Raw genomic sequence first — 12,508 nt, forward strand, 5'->3', positions numbered from 1 at the left:
AATTAAAATTATTACTTTCAGTGGAAATTTAGGACTAGTACCTTGAAATCGGCATTGCTGCGATTTTGTTTTTTTAAGCTATGGCAGCGAAGACCAAAAAATGATGTGGATAATTCAGGTTACAAATGCCGTTGATACAGGGAAACAAGCCTCAGGGCACAGCATATTCTGGAGGTTTCTCCATGCCTATGATTTCCAGCTTTTTTTGGAGTATGATATTCTGTTATTTTGCTGTTGTTTTTGTTGTTTGATATTTCAAGGCTCCTTGTTCTTCACCTTTTTTCCAGAAAAGTATTGGCTTATATACATATCATCTAAATGCATAAAGTGTATATATACACACACAAAATGAAGCCAGGATTTTTCTAAGTTTTTCTTTGGAAACTTTATGACATGTCTTGAAATACTTGGACAGGTAGAATCATGTTGGAGATTATTGTTCAATGTTGATTAGAATAATTGGATCCTTCTTTTTTATTTGAAATATAGTCTTCATGGTATAAAAATTTTGTCTTGTATTTCCGTGTTCTTAAATTTTACCTATTCACATTCACAGAAAATAATTTGGAACAACTCTCATGGCAAAATGTATTGACTAATGGGTGATTGATTCAAAGGTAAATCTAAATAAAGACCAAATATAAACATCAGAGAACTAGATATTCCAACGACCTTGGTTTACTCAAGTTGAGTATTATTTAATTTCCATTTCCCAGGAGCAAAGGCAGCAATAACAATTGTATACATATAAAGAGAGAGCTGGAGGGTTATATATTGCTCAGTGTGAGACATCAATCTGTGAGCCAGATTTTCCTTGGCAATTGGAGGGTTATCTCATGGATGCTTTTATAGAAGACTTATAATCATTTAGTAATAAAGCCGATAAAAATACAATGAATAAATAAGATGAAGGTTCTCATTATATAGAGGGGGGAAGAACACACATGCATTTTATGTAACTAAATGAGAAAGTGAGAGGTATAAGAAGAAGGAATTATTAACTTAGACTTTGAAAGAAAACTTTGCATTGGAGGGAACATGTAAGACGGATCTGAAAAGTGAGTAGGAGTTTTCTGCAGTGATAGGGGAAATTATTTCAGGTAGAGGAAACAGTGTTTACAAGGGAATAGAGGAGTTGTTCTCAAGTGAAGGTGATTTCACATTCTCTCTCTCTCTAGGGGTTGTATGGCAATATGTGGAGACATTTTTGACTATTGTAACCTGGGGGTGGTTGGGGCATGCTACTGGCATGTAAGTGGACAGACATCAGGGATATTGTTAAACATTGCTCAAACGCATAGCACAGCTTCCTAAAACAAAGAATTGCTGGGTTTGTAATATGTGTAATGCTGAGGTTGAGACCTTGATACAGAATCAGCTAGAGATGTATGTTCTCAGGGCAGTAGCCTATGTGTGGGCTCTTGGCAAGGGAGGAAACTCTGGAGCCAGATTGTGAAGGATTTACTAAGTGGGCTTTTTTCGCTTTTTTGGGGAGGGTTGTACGTGTGTTTATCATCTTTTCTCTTTTGCACTCAGCATTCTGTATCAAACGTCATTGGATCAAGTTGAAAATTGTATCAACTTCTAACACTTCTTTAAATACGATATTCAGCCATCATATATTTTGTTTCTCCACATTTTAAAAATTATAGCAAAAACATGTAACAGAATTAAGGTAAATTTAAAGTAAAGTTTTTACTGACATTTTGATAAATAAGACCTTCAGTTACAATCGTAAAATGCATAAACTGTTCAAAGAAATGCTTCTTTCATCTTTCTAAGAATGCAGTACGTTAAGAGCACACACTACGAATACAGTGTCCCATCCTAATTTGGTGATGGCTCTTCTGCTAAAATGTACTGCATTCTATGAATTTTTTTTTCTGATGCTCTGTCTTAAAAGAGGGTATGTTTTAGAGAATCTGGAGAAATAAGTAGTCAGTATATATTTCACAGTATCCCTTTCAAATATCCGATGTAAGGGGGTGTTGGCTAAAACACAAGTATTCAGGGGCATGCCTGAGGAGTTACTATTCTGTGGGTACTCATTTGTAAGACTGCTAACTCAGGTTCATGGCCAGCCTGTTAAGGTATGTTGCTTTTAAGCAGTGGCATCAGCAGCACTGGTAATTTCTTACAATTATATTTTTTAGATTGGTGGAAAGATGAGAATTTTGATAACTGGGCATTTTGTAATCAGAAAGATACAGTTTTGTAGGATTCATGGAAAAGAGCAGAAATGCCTGTGTTTCTTCAGCTTTTTATTGCTTACATAAATGGTAAAAGCATCACCCCTCTCTCTACGGTTTCTAATTTGAGACTGAAATGGAGACGATTCGTCTGCAGTCTTGCTATCAGTAAAGGGAATAACTGCTGTCTCCCAAGAATGCCTGGGTTAAGTTATGACTTGGTGGTGGCGGGGGAGGAAATACAGAGAGAAAGAAAATATGCCTTGACCCCATTAACAGGAATTATCTAAAAATGGAATGGAATTCTTCCAAGTTGGTGTTGCTTGTGAAAATGAAAAAATATTTTTCTTACCCCTGAAATGGTTTTACTTTCATGATAGAGCGTTGCAGCATTGCAGCTGCCTAACAGGAAAGTATCTGTTTCTTGAGACTTCACCATACATTATCTAGGGGAAGTTAAAAGAGAAGGAGTGAGTCTTATGTTTTTACATTTACCATAGAGTTTATTTACTGTGGGAATTTCAAATACTTTATTTTTGGTACAATAACAGCTTTTAAATGTTTGTTCCTTTAACCAAAAGTTTGTAAATATAGAGCCTTTGAGGGACTAAAATTCTTGTTTTATCCTGGGCAAGAAGGCACTGTTCAAGCTTTTTATACAGTGCTGGATTAAAATGCAACACCATCTTGCTATTGGGTATGCATGTGTATCTAAAACAGCAAATGGTGCTAATTGTATGGTGTTTTTGTGACAAAGTTAAATGGTCTTTGGAGAAGAGGGAAAAAATGTGAAATTTACTGGGTGTAACCTAAATGAGTTTTTTAACCCAGGAATTTACGAACAAGAGAGGTTGATCTACATCTGAAGCTATAACCAAAACAACCACCACTGCCTTTAGGAAGCCCTCCACTGCTGTGGACTTTGTCTCATTTAACTAGTCCTTCAGCTCTGTGAGGTATGTATTATCCCCATCGTGTCCAGGAGGAAATTGGGGCTGAGACAGGTGATGTAGCTTAGTCTGGACCACACGATTAGTCTTTGGTTAGATTTAGAGGAAGAATGTAAGTCCGTCTGACCCTGAAGCCAGAGTGCTTTTTTATTTTAATTTACACTGTTCCTAAACTCTTAGTTCTCTTCCATAAAGGAACAAATAGGTTAGAAAAACAGTTATTAGCATTACTAAAGAGAAATGCACTTAATGTTTAGTAAATTCACGTTCATGAAGATTGGCCATTTCCCTTAAATTCTCCCCCAGATTTTAATCAGAGGACCTTTTACATACAAAACAGAATTTTCATTCTGCTTTCTAAAATATTCTAGATTTTAAAGTAGATGAACTAGGTGGGATAATAGTGGGATGGAGAGGCCATGTGACAAAGTGACATCAGCTTCCTGTGCCCATTTCCATATATTTATACTTGTCTGTAAGGTTTTGTTTTATTTTTCTCTAAGCAGACTGTGAATTGTGAATCAGTTTTATTTGTCTTCTGGAAAAGTGGGACTGATAGAAAAAACACTACAAACATTCTAACATGTTGTTCGTCTGAGTTTTCAATTTCTAAATTTCTATTTGTCCTGGCATTTAAAATATATTAATTTACTGATTTTTGATACCTTCACCCCTTTAATGTAGAAAGTTTTAGCATACTTTGATAAGAATATTACTTTTGGTCAAGCTACATTCCTTAAATTTTTTTCCCTTGGAACTTTTGCTAAGAAAGCACAGAAGTGTTGAGATTTAAATAAAGAAAAGACATTCTGCAAATACACATCAACACACATGCCTAGACCGTGGTGTGTATGCTGCATTCCACTTGCCATTTGTTCTCACCAAGCATAAAAAGGAGTTGTAGAATTAAGTGCATTTCAGATTTGTTTGGAGACCATTTATTGCTTTTTGGGATAAAACCATGTCATGTTCATCTTTGACTGCTTTGTGCCTAATACATTTCACCCAAGGTCAATAAATGATTGCTTGATTAAGGAATATGTAAATATTCATGAAAATTCAGAATTGTTATACATCAGTGATTATCTTTCCTTGCCAGAGAGAACTAATCTTTAATATAAATAAACTAGCCAAGTAACTGAAGTTACTTTGAAGACCTTGTATTTTTCTTACTAGCCATATTGGAAAGATGCACCACTTTTCACCGTCAACATCATAGCAATTAACAGCTATGAAATTCTTACTGTGTGCCAGAACTGTTCCAAGTACCCGTTTTGTAATTACAACAATACTGTAAAGTGGTAGATACTAGGAGATAGATGGAGTAGATAATGTTACCTTTCTTCTTTAAGGGATAGGGAAATGGAGGCACAGGGAGGTTGAGTGGTGAAGCTAGTATTTTGTTTTGTTTTTTAAATATTTACTTTTGAGAGAGAGAGAGAGAGAGAGAGAGAGAGAGAGAGAGAGAATTCCAAGGAGACTCTGTGCTGTCAGCACAGAACATGGTTCCATGGTTCATGGAACTTATGAACCATGAGATCATGACCTGAGCCGAAACCAAGAGTTGGACATTTAACTGCTGAGCCATCCAGGTGCCTGAACCTAACTTTTCTTTAAATGGTAAGCTTAAAATTTCTGTAAAAATTTTATTTACATAAATACAATTAAATAAATAAATAAATACAATTTATTTGTATAAAATTTACAACAATAATGAAAAAAAGTTTAAAACTGTTCTAAACTGACTATTTTAAGCTCAGTTTCTATTGCAGTCTTTACTCAAGTATTCATGTATATTTTAGGAAAATGGGTCGAGGGGAAGAACTTGAATCTTTTCATCTATGAGTATTTCTAAAGATTTGAGTGAAATTTAGACTTTTAAAAAATTAGTTTATAAATACACATGGAGCCCCCTGCTTTATGATGCCTCAGCCTGACATTTTAGTGCCATATGCCTTGTATATTGATTCTACTTAGTATCTTTTGTGGTGTAGTTTTAAAAATAAATCAAATTTTCATAGATGCAGCTCTGAATGAAGACTGAAACGTTATAAAATAGCATAACTTGCCGTGTGGCCATTCATTTAACTTAACAACATCACCTAAGTTGTATAAAGGTACAAAGTTTACCATTTTGTTACTTGATCTTGTCATTTAATGGCCTATAACAATACACATTACTTTAGGTAGATTTTTGATGATTTATATATATCTTTCTAAATATCAAAAGGGAGAAGACAAGAAGAGTCGTAGGTACTCTTTAATTCATTTTTTTCTTTGTGTTTCATCTTGGGTTTCCTGGTTGATCATTTATCCTTTTTATATAGCACATGGGAATTTTAAGACAAATGTGCCCCTGAAACTTTGTACTTGTATCCACATAGAGGCAGATGCAGAAAATTTACATTTTGATTACTCAGAATGACTGCCTGAATGTTCTTGGGTTAAGGGATTATTTTCTAAATTCAATAACCTTATATTTTAAATTTGTCAGCCAATGATCATCAATGGCTACATTAAGAATATCTGTAAATTCTCATCCACTATCTGCCTTGCTATTCAAGAACTCATAGCTATGAAAAGAAAGTTGTCTATCTCAGTAGGTGGGTTAACTATGCCTGGTAGAGTAATTTTATAGGATATCTAACATATTAGTGATTATGCAAAGCATTTTGTATGTTTAATTTCTGTCCTGTTACCTAGAGCCCAATGTCTTGGACATTTGAGGTACTCAGTAAGTATTTGAATGACTGAAGAGAAATTTTCATAGAAAACATGAAATTATGCTGATTCCATCAGAAAATACCACCCCCCCCATACCATCTTATAATTTGCTGCTCCATTTTGTATCTTGTTTAGTTCAGAAGCTATGAGGTACTTTATGTCCAAAATAGTCTCGTCACATTAAGCTAATCCCCGTTGAACATGCAACTCAATTTCTTTAATTAGCTTTAAAAATAAGGATCATTAAATCAGAGTGCCACCATCAATTACTGTGCAAGGGTTTGCCTGTTCAATAATGCATCAGAGTTGTGCTCTAATCAGTATTTCACTGAAAGATTTATGGAAAAGGAGGCCTCCCCTGGTTCCAAACTTGAAATGCAGTTCTATTATGTGTAAAATTTTTTTTTCCTCTGATTGCTACCATTTTAGGTGCTGTATTTCATTGAATACTCTTGGTATCCTGTCTGTCTTTGCATTTCATGTTTGGGATCAGTTCCAGAGAGTGTTTTACAGCAGTTTTGTAAGTTCACAAGAAAATAAGCACTTTTCTTCCTCTGCAAGAAGAAAAGACAAGGCGCAGATTAAAAACAACAGTCTGCATTTCTATGAGGTGCACCTGTTATGGCAGATTCCCCAGAGTGCCTTATTTCTTATTTCTCATTACATTAAGGAGTAACAAACAAACAGAAATTGGGAAATTGGACTAGCAATATTTGTTTATAAATTTGTTTAAAGTCTACCAAAACTAGGACTGCAAAAGCAGTGGTCATTTTCTTACTTAATTCAAGATAATGTATATATTTTAGCTTTTAAGTGATAGAAATATCCATCAAATTATATAAGCATTTGGGTCACTCTATTCTCTTTGCTATTCTAGCATTCAGAATAAGTCAAAATAACAGGACCATAAACAGGTTTTGATAATCTGTATAAAAATGCTGTAGGAAATTTGGTTTGGTCCTAAGCAATCCCTTTTCTAGACAATTATACGAGTACTTCTGGAAAGATTGATGCTAGCCATTAAAACAGAGTTAATAATATTAACTTCATCTTCAGTTAACAACCCAGAATAGATGGAGCATAAGAAGTCAATATTTCAATATTTCGTAGCAGATTAGTTAAGTGAATCTACATATTTGAGAATATTCTATTTTGTTAAACTTGAGAGCATAGATCATATTTTTATGATCAAAATATTTAAGACATTGATATTTTCAAGTATTTTTGGATTGACATTAGTTTTACAGGATAGGTATTGTTGAAAACAATTATAATTTTGAAACCTCATGTTGTGTCAACCTTGTATCAGGGTAGATCAGAATACTTCAGTATAAAAACATTAGATAGCATAATGATTATTTTTTCTTCTTTGCTGTGCAATTAAATGATTACAAGTTGCAAAAATTCATGATCTTTGAGGAAGAAACATCTACATATGCTACAGAGGTTAAAACACACGTGCTGAGGATTCATCTTGACTTGAGTACTTGTTGAAGGATTTCTTCTGTAGATGGGAATTAGCCAGTGGAATCTGTATCAAGCCTGCAGAGGGCCATCCATCACAGTAATGGTCTTGGCTTCGTCTTCAGATACCTAGTTTCTGTGTTCTCTTTCATTTAAGGTGAGTGCCTGGTAATTGAACTTTAAATTCCGAGTTTCTGTCAGGAGATTTAGCTTAATAACACGGAGGTTGTTCAAATCACCTTCTTTCTTTCAGAGAAGTAGGTTTTTTGTTGTTGTTGTTGTTGTTGTTGTTGTTGTTGTTGTTGTTGTTTTACTAGTCATTGGAGTGCCCCAAGTTCTTAGCACTTACCTACCTTGCAAACTTAAAAAAAAATTCGAATTAACATAAAGTCAAGGGCAAAACTATATAGCTCATGGGTATTTTATAAATGGAATGTACACATAAAACTCTTCACCTAAGTCAAAGTATAGAAAGTTACTAAAACTCCATCATACTCTGTGTCCCCTCAGTCAGTCCCCATCCTCTACCCCAAAAGAATCACTATTTTTTTTCCAGGCTGCGTGAGATAAAATTGACATGTAACTGCATAAGTCTAAGATATGCAAAGGGATATTTGATACATATGTGTGTTGTGAAGTGATTACCAAAAATGAGGCTAGTTAACACATCTGTAACCTCAGTAATAACCTTTTTTTGTGTATGATGAAAACATTTAAGATCTACTCACTTCACCACTTTCAAATATACCATAGAGTACTGTTAACTGTAGTGACCACAGTGTACATTAGATCCCCAGAACTTACTTATAACTGGAAGTTTGTACCCTTTGATCAGCATCTCCCCATTTTCCCTGCCCCTGGCAACTACCAGTCTTCTCTCTGATTATGTGAGTTTGGCTCATTTAGATTTCTCATGGAAGTCAGATCATATACTATTTTGACTTTTATCCCATGAATAAGTATTTGAATTTTACGTAAATACAATATGAGTATACATGCTTTGTTCCTGGCTCTTTCTTCACTTTGTGTCTGTTATATTCCTTCATGTTGTTATATGTAGCTGTAATTCTTTTCCATTTTTCATTGCATGAATGTACTAGAATATATCTGTACTTTCTTCTGTTGATTGTAATTTTTTTCCAGTTTTTTGCTATTACAAACAAAACTGCCATAAACATTCTAACACATGTCCTTTGATCTTCATAAGTGTACATTTCTCTTGGATGTTTACTTATGAGTGAAATTTCTGGGCCTTAAGGTATTTTTTTCAGCATTTGTAGATTCTGCCAAATTGTTTTCCAAAGAGTAGGTCTACGTTCTCACTGTAATGTAAGAAAATTCTCGTTCCGCCTCATTGCTGGTACTGTCAGCTTTAAATTTCTCTTTTTCCATTTCTAGCCACTGTAGGGGGTATGTTGTAGTATCATGTGATGATTAATGATATTGAGCACCTTTGTATATGCTTATTGATCATTTTGATATCCTCCTTGGTGGAGTTCTGTTTAAGTCTTTTGCCAGTTTTTCTATTGGTTTGTGAGTCTTATTGATTTACAATAGTTTGTTGTTGTTGGTTTTTTTTTGTTTTGTTTTGTTTTTTGGTTTCCTGAGTACAACTTCTTTGTTGGATATTTGTATTGCAACTGTTTTTTTCTGCTTGTGTCTTGCCTTTTGACTTTCTTAGTTATATGTTTTGATGACAAGAAGGTTTTTTTTTAATTTTAATAAAGTCCAGTTTTTAAAACTTTTCCTCTATGTGTATACACTGCCTTTTTTGTCCTACTTAAATCATTGATTAGAGATTTTTCTTTCAGAAGCTTGCTTTAGCTTCTAAATTTTGGCTGTTTTGTGAGGTAAAGTATGTTTGTGAATTAATTTTCCATTTGAATATCCATTTGAACCAGAACCTTTTATTGAAAAGACCATTCTTTTCTCCCTTACATCGGCACAGTAAATCATGTGGCCATGTATATGTGAGTGTTTCTGAACTCTATGTTGTATTCCAGTGTTTTCAAATAATTTTATTATATTTTACATGCAATCTTTTTTAAAGCTTTTGATTTTCTAATTGTTTTTTCTTTTCTAGGAATATAGTTTCTTTTTTATATTGATTCTATCAACTTTATTTAGAATTTTGTTCAGATCTTTTATATCCTTACTGATCCCCCCCCCCCCCCCGATTCTATTAGTTACTGGGAGAGATGTGTTATAATCTCTAATTAGGGCTTGGATTTGTCTGTTTCTCATCTGGATTCTGAGCCCTTGTGTCCTATGTGTTTTGAGGTTATATTTTTAGGTGACTGAGATTGTCTTATTTCTACTGAATTGACCCTTTATCTCTGAATCATCTGCCTTTGTCTCCAGTAATGCTTCTTGCCTTAAAGTCCACTTGCCTGGTACCAGTTTAGGTGTACCAGGCTTCTTCTGGTTGATGTATGTATGGTGGATCTTTCTATTTTCATCTTTATCTTTTTTATTATTAGTCATATCTTTGGTAAACAGCAGGCATTTTGTTTTGTTGTGTTATACAGTGGGGCAATTGTAGTCATTTAATGCAATTATTGATAAATTTTTATTTTGATTCATTATTTTTTTCTCTTTGTCTTGTTTATTCATTTTTTTTTTCCTTTTGGTATTAGTTCACTTTTAAAAATTTAATATTTGGTGTCTTTTGTTTTCTTTTTTGAGAGACAGAGTGAGAGAGGGAGACACAGAACCCGAAGCAGGCTTCAGGCTGAGCTGTCGGCACAGAGCCTGACATGGGGCTTGAACTCATGAGCCATGAAATCATGACCTGAGCCATGAAATCAGGACAATTAAGCAACTGAGCCACCCAGGCGCCCCTAGTTCACTTTTTATTTCATCTTCTTCCTCTATTAGCATGCTATTTATACTTAATTTTATTATTCTTTTAGTGGTTACCCTAAAGATTAGAGTGAGCATCCTTGGCCTATTAGAGTCAACTTTTAAAAAATCTTACAATAATTATAGATTCACAGGAGGTTTTCAATATAATAGAGAGGTCCTATATGTACTTCACCCAGTTATCTCCAGGGGTGATGTCTTGGTAATTACAGTAAAATATCAAAACCAAGAAACTGATAATGGTACAATGTGTGTCCATTTCTTCAGTCCATGTCATTCTCTGGCATACATTTGTGGAGCCACCATCGCAATCTAGGTACTATTTCATCACCACAATGATCTCTCTGTGCTACTCCTTAATAGTTATACCCTGTTCCCTTCCTGCCACCACCCCTGTCCTCTGGCAACTTTTTCCATCTTTATAATTTAACCATTTCAAGAATTTTATGAAATTATCATCATAATGTATGTGACCTTTTGAGATTGTTTCATGTTTTTCATTACTCATGACACTCTTGTGATCTATCCAAGTTGTGTATATTAATATTTTATTCTTTTTTGTTGTTTAGTATTATTTGCTGGTAGGGGTACACCTCTTGAGAGACATTTTTTTTGTTTCTAGGTTTTTACTCTTGTAGATAAAGCTTCTGTGAGCATTGCATACATGTTTTTGTGTGAATGTTAAGTATTAATTTCTATATAATAAATGCCAAAGGGTGTAATTGCCATGTTGTATGGTAAATGCATGTTTAGTTTTTTTTCAAAAACTGCCTAACTCTTTGCCAGTGGGGCTGTACCATTTCACATTCCTGCCAGCAATGTGGGAGAAATCCATTTTCTCCACATTCTTACCAGCACTTGGTTTTACCACTATTATTTACTCAGTCATTCTGATAGATATATAGTGATAGTATTTGTGCTTTTAATTTGCATTTCCAGGATGGATAATAATGCTGAACATATTTTATGTTCCCATTTGCCATCCACACAACTTTCTGGTGAAATGTCTTTCTTTGTTCGTTTTCTACTTGGATCTTTTTTAATATTGAGTTTTCCTTTTTTAAGCCAGACCTGAGTCCTTTGTCAGATATATTACCCTGAAGTTATTTTGATTTTATTTTAATTGGAACTTTTACTACTTCTTGGAAAATGAAAGGAGCTTAGTACAGTTCAACCTCATGTACCCTACTCGTGTCTTTTATGTAATTGACATGTACTTTCATTCTACTTATATTTAAAACTCCACAAATTTTATTTATTGTTTTAAGATATTACCATTGATTTACTCATATTTTTATTTTCATTTATTTATTTTATTTTAAGTATATTTATTTATTTTGAGAGAGTGAGTGTATGTGTGCACAAGCTGGGGAGGGGCAGAGAGAGAGAGGAGAGAGAGAGAATCCTAAGCATGAACCATGAGATCATGATCTGAGCTGAAATCCAGAATTGGATGCCTAACTGACTGAGCCACCCAGGAGCCCCTGTTTTTATTTTATTTTATTTTATTTTATTTTATTTTATTTTATTTTATTTTATTTTATTTATTTTATTTTATTTATTTTATTTATTTATTTTATTTTATTTTATTTTATTTATTTTATTTTATTTATTTTATTTTATTTTTTTTATTTTATTTATTTTATTTTATTTTATTTTATTTTATTTTATTTTATTTATTTTATTTTATTTATTTTATTTATTTTATTTTATTTTATTTTTTTATTTATTTTATTTTATTTTTTTATTTATTTTATTTTATTTTATTTTATTTTATTTTTTTTATTTATTTTATTTTATTTTATTTTATTTTATTTTATTTTAGAGAGAGAGAGACAGACAGACAGACATTGTGTGAGCAGGGGAGAAGGGCAGAGGGAGAGAGAGAAAGAATCCCAAGCATACTCCACACTCAGCGTGAGCCCAATATGGGGCTTGATCCCAAGAACCTGGGATCATAACCTGAGCCAAAGTCAAGAGTCGGTCTTTCAACTGGACTGAGCCACCCAGACACCCCTACTTACATTTTTAAAACTTGTTTTTGTGTGTGTGTGTGTTCTTCAGTCTTTTGTGCTAATGTAAGGAAATTCCATGAGGGATCTTTATTAATTCTAAGAATTTACTTGTGAATTTCTTTTGTACAGTTCTGAAGCAACACTGTGTGTGAGTATGTGTGTAGGGAAGGTGTTCTGAAAATGCTCAGGTGACCTTTTTTCGTTGTTGTCATTTTGTACTTTTTTATTCTATTGTCTTCTGTTTTTCATTGATTAACTTGAAAAGTCAGCTGTCTGTTTTACTCTTCTCTGAAGATAAGGTTCT

General features: G+C 33.6%; 1 protein-coding gene across 11 annotated transcripts in view; it reads left to right on the forward strand.

Annotated features, from left to right (window-relative positions):
- The window catches only part of MPDZ (multiple PDZ domain crumbs cell polarity complex component), a 161,861-nt gene that overhangs the window by 35,305 nt on the left and 114,048 nt on the right, over positions 1 to 12,508 (forward strand). Inside the window, exon 1 of one of the 11 annotated variants that reach the window (XM_047830077.1) lies at positions 7,438 to 7,484. The exons of the other annotated variants lie outside the window; for them this stretch is intronic. The gene's annotated coding sequence lies outside the window, so the exon portion shown is untranslated. Of the gene's footprint in view, positions 1 to 7,437; positions 7,485 to 12,508 lie in introns of those variants that run through there. 11 annotated transcript variants of the gene reach the window in all.

This window comes from Prionailurus viverrinus, chromosome D4 (genome assembly GCF_022837055.1).
Source record: "Prionailurus viverrinus isolate Anna chromosome D4, UM_Priviv_1.0, whole genome shotgun sequence".
NCBI classification, from domain to species: domain Eukaryota; kingdom Metazoa; phylum Chordata; class Mammalia; order Carnivora; family Felidae; genus Prionailurus; species Prionailurus viverrinus.